General features: G+C 40.8%; 1 protein-coding gene across 5 annotated transcripts in view; it reads left to right on the top strand.

Moving 5' to 3' along the window:
- Positions 1-15,054, top strand: part of MPP7 (MAGUK p55 scaffold protein 7) — a 367,939-nt gene that overhangs the window by 311,720 nt on the left and 41,165 nt on the right. The gene's annotated exons all lie outside the window — the stretch shown is intronic.

Here is a 15,054-nt window from a genome sequence, read left to right as displayed (position 1 = left end):
TTAGGTCTTAAGTGAAATAAAATATTTCAGCAGAGTTCTAGGATATTTACAGCTGGAGAGTCAGTTAATGAAACTGCTTAAAGTAGTTAATATATGTGGTGATTTCCACAGACAATGGCTGGTTTGACTCATATTCACGTTCTAGCATTTGTCTTGTCCAGCCTTCACAGACATGTGCAATCACGACCTCCATCCACCTCATCCTCGTTCACATTTCTTTTTAAAGATTTTTATTTATTTAAGAGAGAGCATGAGCAGGGGCAGAGGCAGAGGGAGAGGGAGAAGCAGACTCCCCGCTGAGCAGGGAGCCCAATGCAGGACTCAATCCTAGGACCCAGGGAACATTACTTGAGTGGAAGGCAGACGCTTAACCCACTGAGCGACCCAGGTGCCCTCGTTTACATTTCTTTAAAAATTTGGTGACAGGTAATTAAGGTCCAAGGATCAAAACCAATGATTTGGGAGGAAGAAAGAGGAATAAAGGAGCTTGTCTCTTCTTGATTATTCCTTTATAAACTGAAGATGACCATTATGGGGATGAGAATAAGTGGAAAAGCTAAAGAACCACCCTTTCTATTGACATGGCGTCCTTTGAAAGGTTACAGCACATGGATGGTGGCGATGTGTGGGAAATGATGCAGTTTCTCACACCCTATGACACTGGAAGTGGCCCCTAGCACCATCAGATGTTCACATTGTTGGCATTATTTAGAAAAACATATACTTCAGAGTTTCCCTTACTAACAGTGTCTCCTTCTTCTAATCTGTGTGTATGAAAGCCTCCCCAAACCCGACCTGGAGGAATATTCTCCGTCGATTTCTATGTTTACTGTAGAGCCTGCAATGACCCGGCTTCCAGTCCCCATAGAATTGGGCTAATGAGAGTATAGCATTCCCCGTTCTAAATCCTTTTGTGCCTCATGGGGGCTACTTGGACCTCCTGTTCCTGTTCTACCCCATTGTCCCTCCCAGCACCCATCTTAGCATCATCTCTTCCATCCCCTTGCATCTTCTGCTCTTCAGCGAAGGTCTGCTTCTCACCCGAAGAGAGAGACTCCCCTTGTGATAAAAAGGCAAAGATAGCATGATTTCCCGGTTCCCCTTAAATCTAGATGACTCTCTGTAGCCAAGAAGTTACTATTATGACTGTTCTACTTTTGGTTTCCCTGAGGGGATCTAATTGAAAGAGGAAAGTAGAATAGAATAAACTTTGCTCTTTTTTTTCTTTCCTGTAGACGCTAACCTCGGGGGTGAGGAAGAGAAGATAGATGAAGATAACTGAGTAGTAATGCAGGGAAGAATAAAAGGAAATCATAGTCACAGTTATGAAAAAGAAATATTCACTCTCTAGAATCTTCCAAAGGAAAAGGGGATAGGGGAATGCTGATCTCATACAGGTTAGAAATAGCCATGCAGTTCTTTTAAATGGTACTATATACAGATGTCATCATCCCTCCCTATAGTTCTTTAAGGAAATTCCTAGTATCTTTTTTGTGGATGCCTTGAATTTTTTTATGTAGCTAATCTTGTTATCTGTGACCAGAGATAATTTTTATTTCTTTTTTTGTAGGCGTTTTATTTTATATTCATATTGTATTCTCTCCTCACTGTAGGCTCTCCAGTATGATGATAAATGGGAGTGGTGAGAACATCTTTGCTTTGTTCTCAGTCTTAGGGAGAAAGTATTCAGTCTTTCACCGCGAAGTATGATATTAGCTGTAGGTTTTTTTGTAGGTGCCCTTTATCAGGTTAAGAAAATACCCTTCTATTATTAGTTTGCTGAGAGTATTTGTCATGAATTGATGTTGAATTTTGTCAAGTGAATTTTTTTCTGCATCTATTGAGATGATTATATGGTTTTTCTTATTTGATCTGTTGAAATAGTGAATTGCATTGATTGACTTTTTTTTAAAGATTGTATTTATTTGAGATAGAACGAAAGAGAGAGAGTACAAGGTGGGGAGGCAGAGGGAGAAGGAGAAGCAGGCTCCCCACTGAGCAGGGAGCCTGATGGGGGCTTGATCCCAGGACCCCAGGATCATGACCTGAGCTGTAGGCAGACGCTTAACTGACTGAACCATCCAGGCACCCCTGCATCAATTGATTTTTGTGTGTTCAATGAGCTTTGCATAATGTATTAGCCTTTTGCACAGTACTAGATTCAATTTGCTGGTCTGTAGTTTTCTTATAATGTTTTTTGTTTGTTTTTGTATCAAGGTAATGCCATATTCATAAATGTGTTGGGGAGTGTTTTCTCCTCTTCACTTTTCTGGGAGAGCTTGTGTAGAATTAGTATTATTTTCCTTTAAAATGTTTCATAGAATTACACAGCAAAACCATGCTGTGGCATCTTTTTTGGGAGGTTTTTAACTACATACTTAATTTCTTTAAAACAAACTGAAGAAGAGAGGAGGAAGGGGGAGAGGGAGAGAACATGTGAGAGAGTGCATCTTTGTACCTTTATACACACACACACATACACAGACAAGACTATTCAACAAGCTTTGGCAGTTTGTGTCTTTGAATTTGTCCATTTCACCTAAGTTGCCAATTGTATAAGCATAAAGTTGTTCATAATATTCCCTTATTATCATTTAACTCTCTGTAAGGTCTGTAGTAATGTCTCCACTTTCATTCTTGTTATTGGTAATTTGTGTCTTCACTCTTAGATCAGGTACGTACGTATTGCTGCATAACAAGTTCGTAGAGTTAATTCTTGTGTGAATTATGTAAGAGTCAAAGTTTAAGTCTTCATAATCTGTATATTCATAGCTAGTTTACTACAAACTTAGTGACTTTAAAATAGCATATACTTACTATCTGAAAGTTTCTGCAGGTCAGAATTTGGAGAGTTCGGGCATGACTTAGCTGGGTCCTCTGCTTCAGGATCTCTCATAAGGCTGCACTCAAGTCTTGGCCAGAGGTAGGCGTCTCAGTTTGAATACTAGACTGATAAAGGATCTACTTCCAAAACCATGTGCTTGTTGGCAAAGTTCATAATCTACCCTCAATTCCTTGTCATGTGGGCCTCTGCAGTGTGGTATCTTGCTTCATCAGAGCGTATAAACTGAGAAGGCAGAAGAACAGAACATCCCATATTCTGTTGGTTAGAAGCAAATCACAGGTTTTGCCCACAATCAAGGAGAGGGAATTGCACAAAGGTGTGAAAAACAAGAGGGTGGGGATCATTGCTGACCTTTGTAGAGTCTACCTGCCTATGTCTTTTTCTAATTTATTGATCTTTTATAACACCACTTATATATTTAAATTTTCTTTTCTCAATTTTATTTATTTGTGTTCTTTATTATTTCCTTCCTCTGCTTACTTTGGACTTATTTTTCTTTTTTTCTAGTTTTATAAAGTTGAATATTAGACTATTGACTAGAAACACTTTTTTAAAAATTTAAGTATTGTTAGGCATAATTTTTTTTTTAAGATTTTATTTATTTATTTGACAGAGACACAGCGAGAGAGGGAACACAAGCAGGGGGAGTGGGAGAGGGAGAAGCAGGCTTCCTGCGGAGCAGGGAGCCCGATGTGGGGCTCTATCCCAGGACCCTGGGATCATGACCTGAGCCAAAGGCAGACGCTTAACAACTGAGCCACCCAGGTGCCCCTGTTAGGCATAAATTTAAATTTCCCTCTAAGCACTGCAACCTACAAATTTTGATGTGTTGTATCTTTATAACATATCACTCAAATCAGAATTTCCTTTGTGATTTCTTTGATCCACAAGTTGTTTAAAATGTGTTCTTTAATTTCCAAATACTTGAGGATTATCCACATATCTTTCAGTTATTGATTTCTTGTTTAATTTCATTATGGTCAAACAGTATGCTTTGTATGATTTCAATTCTTTTAAATTTATCAGATTTTTTTTTTTTTTTTGGCCCAGAATATGGTGCATGTCATTGGGTGTTCTGTGTGCACTTAAAAAGAATGTGTAGTCTGCTGTTGTTGGATGGAGTGTTTGGTGTATGTTATTTAAGTCAAGTTGGTTGATGTTATTTAGGTCTTCCATATTCTTACTGATTTTTTGTCTACTTGTTGTGTTAATTTTTGAGAGAGGAGTGGAGTGTTAAATTCTCTATAATTGTAGATTTGTCTATTTCTCTTTTCACATCAGTCAGCTTTTACTTAAGATGTTTAGAAGCTCTGTTGTTAAGTATATGTACATTTAAGAGTATTATGTTTTCTTAATGAATTGAGCTTCTTGTTATGTAATGTCCTTTTTTATCCCTGGTAATATTCGTTGTTCTCAAGTCTGCTTTGTGTGATATATAAGATAGCTACTTAAGTTTTCCTTTGCTTATTGTTTGCATGGTATATCTTTTCCTGTCCTTTTATTTTAACCCATCTATGTGTTTATTATTAAAGTGGGTTTGTTTGTTTTTTACAGATAGCATAGTCTTGGGTGGTGGTGTAGTTAACCAGTAGGATACTCTTCATCTTTAATTGGTATGTTTGGACCATTTATATTTAATATAAACTACTGATATGGTTGAATTTAGGTCTATTATTTTTATTTTAGGTCTACTATTTGTTTTCTTTTTGTCCCTCTGTATTTTGTTTGTCTGTTCCTTCCTGCCTTCTTTTGAGTTGTCTATTTTTTTATTTGATTTTAATATATCGATGACTTTTTTGCTTTACCTCTGTATGTATTCTCTAATTGATTTTGAGAGGTTTTTTTAATCTCTGATTTTCAGCAGTTGGATTATGATGTATCTATTTGTGTTTTGAGTTTAATGTGCCTGGGTTTACTGAACATCTGAAATCTATAAATTTATGACTTTAACCAAATTTTGGAAAATTTTGGCCATTATTTTTTTCAAAGTTTTTTTTTTTTTTCCCTAACCTCTTTCCCCTCTACTTCTGGGACTGCAATAGCACATGTATTAGACCCTTTAGTATTGTCTCACAGGATCCTGAGGCTCTGATTATATTTTTTTCTAGTGTTTTTGTTTTTCAAATTTGACCATTTCTTTTAGTCTGTCTTCAAGATCTCTGACTCTTTTCTTCATACCCTGTGTTGCTGTGTTGCCCACTGACCAAATAATTACCTTTCAGATATTGTATCTTTTTTCAATTGTGAAATTACCAGTTTTTTTCATAGTTTTTTGTTTATTAAGTTCAAGTAAGAACTTGATTTTTACATTCATTTCCTTTGTGTCTAGTTTTGCCTCATGAAACTTAGTTAAGATAACTTCTTTATTGTTTTGGATAATTCTAATGTTAGGCTCATCTTGTGGTTGGCATCTGTTGATTGTATTTTTTTTTTTTTTTTGAGAATCCATCATCTTTGTGCATTGAATAATTTTGTTCTGTATCCTAGACATTTTGAACATTATTTTGTACAGATATTGGATCTTATTATATTCCTCTGGAAAATGTTAAATTTTTTAGCAGGCTGTCAACCTGATTAGGCTTATTCTGTTTGCCTCAGTTCAGTTTACAAGTCTTTGCTCTGCTGCTTTGGGTGTATTTCTTGCATGTGACATTTGTGTTAGCCAGACACTTACACAGTGTTTAAACCTTAGCTATGCTGCTTTGGGTTCATCTCACTTATGCACAGCTTAGGGGTGAGCCCACAACTTTTGTGGAATCTTAGCACACTCCACTGCCAGCTCTGAGTGGAGATTCATCCTCTGGGCAAAGCCTAAGAACCAAGAAAAATAAACAGGGAAACTTAATCCCTTTGGGGGTCACCTCTCCAGATATGACATCCTTCTGTACTCTGCCTGCTTTTGTTTGCTTTTCAGAGTCCCCAGGTTGTTGCTTTTTGTGTACTGTCCAAGGTTTTAATTGTGCTCAGTGTGGGAGACAGGCTATAGTGTGCTTACCCCACCAGAGTGGAGCGAGAACTCCCCAAAGCTTTAGACTCCTGTCACAGATACAATTTGCCATTCATCACTGGCATATCTTAATCAGCCTCCTCAAAATTGAGTGATGGTACCCTAACTCTCATGTCCCCTACTTGAAGTTTTAAAGAGTTATCAGGACAGAATACCACAGTACCATCTAGACTACCTTTTGGTAAAGTCATGCTCCTGGAAATATGTATCACAATATTCCATTGTCAGCCCCAAGTCACAGGTGATCCCAGGTATTTTGACTGCTATTTTCTATAAATGCTAATTGTTTGGGTCCACAGTCACTGAACTAAAATTCATCTGGCTGTGAAATCTTCAGTGAAGAGGTTAATTTAATTGTATGCATTTAAGTTGCCCTAAATCCCCTTTGCCCATTGATCTTTGGGGTCCTGGCACCTGATTCTGGATTCAATATGGATTCTGTCCCGTGGGCCTCATGCTTTACTTTCTGACAGACAAACCGCTGCTTGCTCTTCTCACTATATTTTTACATTCCCAGCAGGATCCTATAGCCTTTTCTTTTCTTTTCTTTTCTTTTCTTTCTTTCTTTTCTTTCCTTTCTTTTCTTTCTTTCTTTCTTTCTTTTCTTTCCTTTCTTTCCTTTCTTCCTTTCCTTTCTTTCCTTTCTTTCCTTCCTTTCTTTCCTTTCTTTCTTTTTCTTTCCCTGTGATGTCACTCATACTGCAGTGACTGTTCTTTCTCTGTCTCCTGCTTGGAACTCCTTAAGTTTCTGAGGCCTGGTTCTCAGAGATTTCCCCTCTGTCTCTCAACAGGAGGGTTGCCCTCAAGATAGTCCTAAACTGGAAATGCTAAATGTTGACCCTTCCAGGTGGTATGGCCAGTGAGTTTTCCAGTTCCTTTGCTATGTGCTTCTCCCCCACTTGTGTTTCCTTACTCTTTGGAGTGTTCCAATCTTAAGTAAATAATTAATTGCATTACTTCAGTGACAACAAAATATCCCTTTTTACTACTTAGATTTTTCTACCAGTAAAATCTAACTATAATGTTTCATTACCCTCTGCTATTCCTAACTGCTTTCAGACAGCTCCAGCTGAGTTTTTAAATTTTATCTTTTCTCAAGTGGGTCCTATCCTTCCTCTCTCCTGTGTAATAACAGTAACCCATATATATTGAGTGCCCTGCATTGAGTTAAGGGCTATGCATGTATTATTTCATCCCGTCCTCACCATGAGTGTGAGGTAAATACTTGTGTTATCCCCACAGAAGAAGAAACTGAAGCACAAGGAGGAGAACTGAGTTACTTTGCCCAAGCTGCTCATGCAGCTACTGAGTTGTGGAGCTGATTCATACCTAAATACTTCAAGACCAGAACCTTCTGTAACTGGAGCCCACCGGTGCGAGAGCACCTGGCTCCGTGAATCCCAAACAGACCAGATTTGGCCACTTACCGCTGACAAAATCCAGAAGCAGAGAGAGAGTGGTGGTGAAACAAGAAAGGAATTTCTTTCAGTGAGGCCTACACTGGGGAGACAGTGAACTAACATCTCAAAGACGGTCTCCAAAGTGCTGAAAATACTTCTAGGTTTATATAAGAAAAATTGGGGACACAGGTCAGTGGGTACATGCAGGTGTGCAGCACAGGTCGATCATGATCTTAGGGTCAGTCACCTGGGGTCTTGCTGGTCTCAGGGCAGTCATTATTGCTTGAGGGGTAGTTTGGGTTCCCATCATGGAATGCTTTACCTGAGGGTCTTTTGCCTGAGTTAAAAGATGAGTTTAGGGGCACCTGGGTGGCTCAGACGGTTGAGCGTCCAACTCTTGATTTTGGCTCAAGTCATAATCTCAGGGTCATGGGATCAAGCCCCACATCGGGCTCCAGGCTCAGCAGGGAATCTGCTTGAGATTCTGTCTCTCCCTCTGCCCCTTCCCCCATTTGTGCACACACACACACTCTCTCTCTCTCTCAAATAAATAAATAGGGCACCTGGGTGGCTCAGTCGGTTGAGCGTATGCCTTCGGCTCAGGTCACGATCCCAGGGTCCTGGGATCAAGTCCCGCATTGGGCTCCCTGCTCAGTGGGGAGCCTGCTTCTCCCTCTGCCTCTGCCGCTTCCCCTGGCTCGTGCTCTCTATCTCAAATAAATAAATAAATATCTTAAAAAAAATAAATACATCTTTTTTAAAAAAGTTTAAAATATAGGGCAAAATGAGGTAAAGTTGGGGGACTTGAGTGGCTCAGTCATTAAGTGACCGACTCTTGATCTCAGCTCAGGTCTTGATCTCAGGGTGTGAGTTCAAGCCCCACACTGGGCTCCATGCTTGGCATGGAGCCTACTTTAAAAAAAAAAAAAAAAAAGGAGGTGAAGTCCTCTTTCAGATCCCCACTGTCAAAACACCATTCCATTTCTATGGAGAGAAAAGAAACAATGGTCATTTCTTCTGTAGCTACTTCCTACTGACCAGGGATGACATAGGGATTTTGAAATGGAAGATTTTGACAGTGTGGGAGAATTTCATTTCTTGAGTCTGTCCTGAGATACACAGTAAGGTATCTCTATGCTGCTATGAATGGCATGAGCTCCTGCTTGACAAATAAAAAAAGTCAAACCACAACCAAAAAAAAAGGCCAGAAACATAAAGGATAAGAAACAGCCATGCTTAGCAGGGAAATCCATTTGGAAAGAATCGAATTTAGTCAACTGCTAAAAGGATCTAGAACCATCTATAGCACTGATGTGTTTACTTGAATCTTTCATGGCTTCAGACACATTCTTTGAGTAATTTGGAATATATATACAACATTCTGTTTTAATGAGAGCACAGGTTCCTCCTTGGGCTGCAGTCAAAATATCAAGGGCCATCTGGTTTTGAGGGACTGCTTTTTGATTCGTGTGGTTTCATCATTCCACAGAGTGACTGCATGCTGAGTTTGATTAAAGATGGCCACTGTATGGCTAAAGCCTCTACTTATAATTCTACATCATCAAAGGTGGCTTCTGGGACGTATATATGGCTGAGGGATAAAATCATCAAGAAGCCCTCTTTACCAAATGTCTAACTTTAACAATATCCCAATTATGAGGAATCACTGGCAAGTGGTAGACCTCCCAGGAGATACGGGCCTCTGTAGGTGAATTGTCCAATCCCATCATAAGGAAGGGAGGGCCTTATTTCCACAAGTCCTTAGCTAACCTACCATGCAGTAGGGTAAGCTCCGGCTTTTGAGGAGTGATTTTGCCCATTCCAGCCACATACCAGGACATACTAAAACTTTAGGGATTTCATATAATTTCTAGAACAGCTAAAGCATTTACCCATACAATAAAAACCTAAGGAAGTTTATCATCATTTTTTTTACAGTGCTTCCCATCTAACTTAACTACCATGTAACTTAACAAATAAGCCTACTTGGTCAAGAAGACTTTGTTTAGAATTTGAATCTTGGGGAGTTTGTAAAAACCTCAGAAGGTTTTCAAGCACATACCTAAATAGGGTTACAGATCATTATAAAACAGCATTTTATTATCTGTGTAATCAAGGTGGTAATGAGAAAGTTACATAGTTGTGAGCAAAACTTAGCTCCTTTAATATTGAGAGGCTTTAACTTTCTTAAGTAATCAAAGACCTAAAAAAGACAAGACATAGAAATTTTGGTTTTCTGATCAGATAAAAAAACAAGAACTTTGTTTACAATTTCTTACAAGAGCAGACCAACAATCCAAGAAAACTTTATTTTTTTAACAGACAGAAAAGCTAAATCTCAGTCTTATACAGGTGTACTTTTAAAACTCATTCATTCCAGTGTTAGTCTTGACCATGCATAAAATTCTTTTCCAAAGATTCCCCTTCACAAATCTTTTACAACTTTCTTTTTCATTCAGATTTTGTCCTAAGCCTTCTCTCTCTAAATAACCAGTCCCATTTTAGGATAAAACTACTTTCTTTTTCCTCAACAAAAGTGTATTCCCATTCCTCATACCTTTCTTATCAAAAATACATCTTATTTTCCTTACATACAGAGTAGCTTCCCTTATTTCTAACAGTCTCAATTAGATTTATCAGAATTCTTGATGCTTAGAAACCTTAATTTCTAGTAAAAACTAGGTAGTAAGCAACTGTGAACTGCTACATCAGAATTCTTTAGAATGGAAATTTATGAATATATTTCATAATTTCTGGAAACATGTGTTCTTCCATAATATAGACTTTTGACTAAGCATAAAATGTGTTTGCTGGAAGACCCAAATTTATCTTTAGTTTCTCTATCACAAGAACCCCAAAGCAGATAAACCTATGTTCAGTAATGAAGGTTTCAGTACTTTATCTTACTTGGAAAAGACATCGATATCCGGTGAGTTCAAACCAATATATCATTTAACCGAGCAAAACTTCAAAGTTTCAGGTTAACAAAGATTCTGAAAGCTGTACACCTTTTTTTTTTTTTTTAATTCAAGCTACTTGCTCTTAACGATTACCCATGAAAACTTAATGAGACAGATCAAATCAACCATCATTTTAAGTCTTCTTTTATCCTGACAGATTGCAGTAGAGATAACCTTTAGTAAACCTTGGTGTAGAATGTGACCTTCAGAAAGCCTTGGTGGAATAAAAGTTTTATATTTAATGCTAATAACTCTAAAGACGTCTATTTTAATTAAGCTGACAATCTTGAATTAGCTTTAATACCCAATACGTTGTATCTAAGTCCATTAAAAAGTTAATCAGTTTTTTCCCCACCATCAGTTTTACTTGAGGCTCCTGTGGAAAAACCTGAAGTGGGCAGTTTAAGTCTGGGGGAACCTCAGGACCCCTTCGTGTTAATTTGGGGTCATGAACCTCATAAGGAGGTAGCTCAACAGCTTGGGGTGCTCTTTGTTCCTCGATAGTGAAGATAGGAGGAGCAGGGCCAGTGGCCCTGGAGGCACCAAGGATGGATAGGAGCTGTTCACATGAACTGCCCAGGGGGTGAAGCTACAGAGACGGAGGCGGGGGTGTAAGGGTGCCCCCAGCAAGGCTGATGGTCAATTCAAAGTTTGGACTAACATTCCTTTATCTCCATGTCCTGTCTCTCCCTCCTGCAAAAGAGCCTTAAATTTTCTCGAGTTGCTTTTCAGTGCTCTGCACCATCAGTTCGCAATATGTCCCAATGGACTTCCTTTGGGAGCAGAAGGAATATTTGCCATCTTCCTGGGCAAGGGTTCAGAAAGAACACAGAAGCAACACAACTGTGACTGCATGAAGCCCAGAGTACCTGTTAGCATTTATACTTCCCCCCAGAGTGGGGGATATTCATCGACTGAACCACACAGCTTCCTAGACAAGCTAAGAGAGCCAAGCCAAAACCCCCTGTTCAGAGGCAACCAAGTGGGAGGAAGGAGTCCGAGAGCCATTCAGTGGCCATCTTTCCTCTGAGTTTAACATACTCCTTCGTCAGGCAGTGTTACAATGAAAATTCATTTTCTTCTTAGTCATAGGTTTATAACTGAAAGGAGACCAATCAACCAGTATTTTCTCTAGGGGGCTCTGGGAGGGGATAAGAGTTAGCATTCCCTGTCTTGTACACACAAACTCCCAACAGAGATCTCCCCATATGCGAACCCTGGCTTCCCATTTACCTCTCATCCATTCCTTTTTCCAGTGGTAACTTCCTGAAATAAAATGGCTCATGCCATTACTCAGGCTACACAAGCCTGAGCAAATGGGTTACGAAAACCCGAAACGAGTAGTTCAGAAGCACCCAACAGCAGGGAACCGGAGGACAAGGACGGGATGTGATGTGCATTTATCAGGGAACTTACCAGGAGCCAAATCTTTGGGGTCTGCTACTACTTCTGAGTCGTTTCTCTGTTTCACCAAATGCAGTTAAGGCTGTTGATGCCAGTTCAGGGAAAGAAAGACAGTCCTTGAAACGAAACAGGTTTTGGCAGCCGCAGAGGACTTCCTTCCTGTCCTCCCCGCCCGGGATCTCCTAGCCAGGAGTAGCTGACTCTGACCTGTCACAGCCACTGGCTCAGGAACTAGACCGATGTGCCCTGTCTGGCACTCTGCTGTGGCCAAGTGCTCTATCCTGGGGAGGCCCACAGGGGGACCAGTCGGAAGTATAGTTCCTGGCTGGCTCGCCAAAACCGTGGCCACCCGGCTCCAGGGGTCCCAGGCAGATGTGGTTCAGCCACTCGCTGAAGAGACCAGCGGTGGTGAAACAAGAAAGGAATTGATTTGAGTGAGGCCAGTGCCTGAAGAGGGCGGACTCATGTCTCAGAAACTGTCTCCAAAGCACTGAAAATAGGTTTTCTAGGTTTATCTAAGGAAAATGTGGGACACGGGTCGGTGGGTACATGCAGGTGGGCAGTGAAGGTCAGGTCATCACCACTCATGCAGGGTCTTGCTGGCTCAGGCCATCCTTATTGCTTGAGGGGGTAGTTTGGGTCCCCATCATGGGATGTTACCCATGGGGTCCTTTGCCTGAGTTAAGAGAGAAGCTGGAAAGAAGAACTTAGAAAGTATAGACTGAGGTCAAAGTGGAGGTAGTTAAAATCCTCCTTTACTTTCTTATCTCACTGTGGAATATTGCTTCCTGTCTATAAAATCAGGGCGGTGCTGACACCATTGGCTGGATCGAAATACCCTACTTTTCTTTTTTTCTCTTTGATTTAGGGCCCATCCATTCAGTTTCCTACCAAATACCATCATATTTTGTGAAAGTTTAGGTTCATGTAAATCCTGCCCACATTCAGGCCTCGAGCTGGATCTTTCGTCTTTGGGCCTCCCGGGGTCGGGTAGGCCTGCTGTGCGGGCAGAGCCCCTCCTAGTACATAGCGTTCCTGTTTCACCTTCTCTCTCCTTAAAATTTGCCAACTGTTCCTAAAGTATCCTGGGTTGATTTTCCTGGCCTTTTCCCCTCCAATCCATTCACATGCTCAGTAGCCCCCCCGGGGTAACTCTCCCAGCCGCCAGGGAAAGGCTCTGGGCTTGATCTTACCGTCTGCTCTGGCTTCACGTTTCCGAGATTGCTTCTCAGAAGTTTTTTTGTTTCGGGGTTGTTTGTTTTTTGTTTTTTGTTTTTAAGATTTATTTATTTATTTTAGAGAGAGTGAGAGAAAGTGCCAGGGGGCTAGGGGAGCTGCAGAGGGAGAGAGAGAATCTCAAGCAGACTCCCTGTTGAGTGCGAAGCTCGACTAGGGGCTCAACTTGAGCTGAAATCTGAAGAGTCAGATGCTTAACCAACCAGGCGGCCCAGCCTCTCAGGAGTTTCTTGATGGTATAGACAGAGGCGGTCTCAGAATATTCAGATGGAGGAGCCCTTCCTCTCCCCTTGGCCTCCAGCTCTTTCTCCAAGGCTTCTCAAACCTTAACACTATTCCAGTCATCTGGGGATTTTGTTCTTAAGCAGTTTCTGTTTGGTAGCCTGAGGCAGGGCCAGAGCTTCTGCATTTCTAACAAGTTCCCAGATGATGCTGCCAGCGGGATTAAAGAGCGTATTTTGCTTTTCACCTGCTGCCGCTGGTTCTAATGCAAATGTCGGGAGGTGCGCCCGCCTGCACACTGTGGGAGGGCCTCGTTGCTGTGTTTGAATGGGTTCCCTTGCCATCACCTTACTTTGTTAGTGGTTGTGAACTGGGTGCCATTTGTTTTGATTTTCCACTTATCACATATCACTTTTGTGCTTTGTCATGCATGTGCTACACTGATGGTTTTTTTTTTTTTTAAACGAGATAGTGTTTTTTTTTTTTTTTTTTTAAGATTTTATTTATTTATTTGAGACAGAGAGAATGAGAGACAGAGAGCATGAGAGGGAGGAGGGTCAGTCCCTGCCGAGCAGGGAGCCCGATGCGGGACTCGATCCCGGGACTCCAGGATCATGACCTGAGCTGAAGGCAGTCACTTAACCAACTGAGCCACCCAGGCGCCCTACACTGATGGTTTTAAACTTTGGGGTTTTGTCTTAATCTGTTGTTCAGGGTTTGCACAGGGATATTTTAGGCTTGGTTTGTCCGTTGTGATCCACTAATTTATTATTATTTTTAGACTATTCTGAAATTCCTATAGGAAAAAATAATTCTATTTGAAATTCTTTAGCTCCTTACATTTTATTTCCCCATTTTGGAGCAATTGCTGGTGTAATGTAATTTTATTTACTCCTCCCCTTACCCTTGCTGTGGCCTTTTGTGGAGCGTGGTATTCCACAGTGCAGTCCAGTGACAGCCAAGGTCATTATATGTAACTGTCCTTCTTCAAAACTGTTTACTTTTGGGGCGCCTGGGTGGCTCAGTCGGTTGAGCGTGTGCTTTCAGCTCAGATCATGATCTCAGGGTCCTGGGATTGAGCCCATGCACCCGGCTCCCTGCTCAGTGGGGAGCCTGCTTCTCCCTCTCCCTCTGCCCCCAGCTCGTGCTCTCTCTCTCACTCTATCTCAAATAAACAAATAAAATATTTTTACCTGTTTCCTATTATTCACCTTTTTCTGTGTGGCCATTGCTCAAAAAATCTTTATGCTTGTCTGTATGGCACGGCTGAAGTATCGGGAGTTCAGTGTTTATTGTCTAGAAAAACCTTCATCTGTTATATCCTGTGAAATGGGATAGTGTAAATGGTAATAAACGGGCCTCTGGGGAGGGACAGGATACGTTCTAATCCCGTTCTGCTCTTCAGTAGCCATGTGATACCTACACATTTCAGATTTTCTCTGGCCTTCAGTTTCTTCATCTGAAAAATGAGGATAATAAAGAGCACCTGCTTTCTGGGTTTGTTTGAGGGCTAAATGAAATGATATTTGCAAATACTTAGACCAATTCCTGGCACCTAGCAAGGTTTTAATAAAAAGTCGCTCTTCCATCTTGTTAAAAAACAAAATTGAACTACATTTTAAAGATTTTATTGGCTTTATTCAGTGATTCATGGATTGGGCAGCATCCCATCTAGCAGATAGAAAGGAACTCCAAAGAGCTGTACAAAATGAAAGACTTTTATAGGCAGAGGGGTTGGGAAAAGGAAGTGAGTGGATTGTTTGTGGCAAGGTCACCTTCCTTTAGGGGACCTCAGGGATCTATCAGGCAGATGGTGCTGACCAGGTAATTCCAGATCAACTGGGTTAAGAGTTCACTCCTGGAGGGGGGGTGCCTGGGTGACTCAGTTGGTTAAACGTCTGACTCTTGGTTTCAACTCAGGTCATGGAATCGAGTCCTGTGTCAGGCTCGGTGCTCAGCTCGAATTGGCTTGAGATTCTT

The sequence above is a fragment of the Mirounga angustirostris genome, unplaced genomic scaffold (assembly GCF_029215605.1).
Source record: "Mirounga angustirostris isolate CCGP_5_RB_7025 unplaced genomic scaffold, mMirAng1.0.hap1 SCAF_5, whole genome shotgun sequence".
In the NCBI taxonomy this organism is placed as follows: domain Eukaryota; kingdom Metazoa; phylum Chordata; class Mammalia; order Carnivora; family Phocidae; genus Mirounga; species Mirounga angustirostris.
Note: the sequence above shows the minus strand (reverse complement) of the source record. Positions and strands in the feature narration are given on the sequence as shown.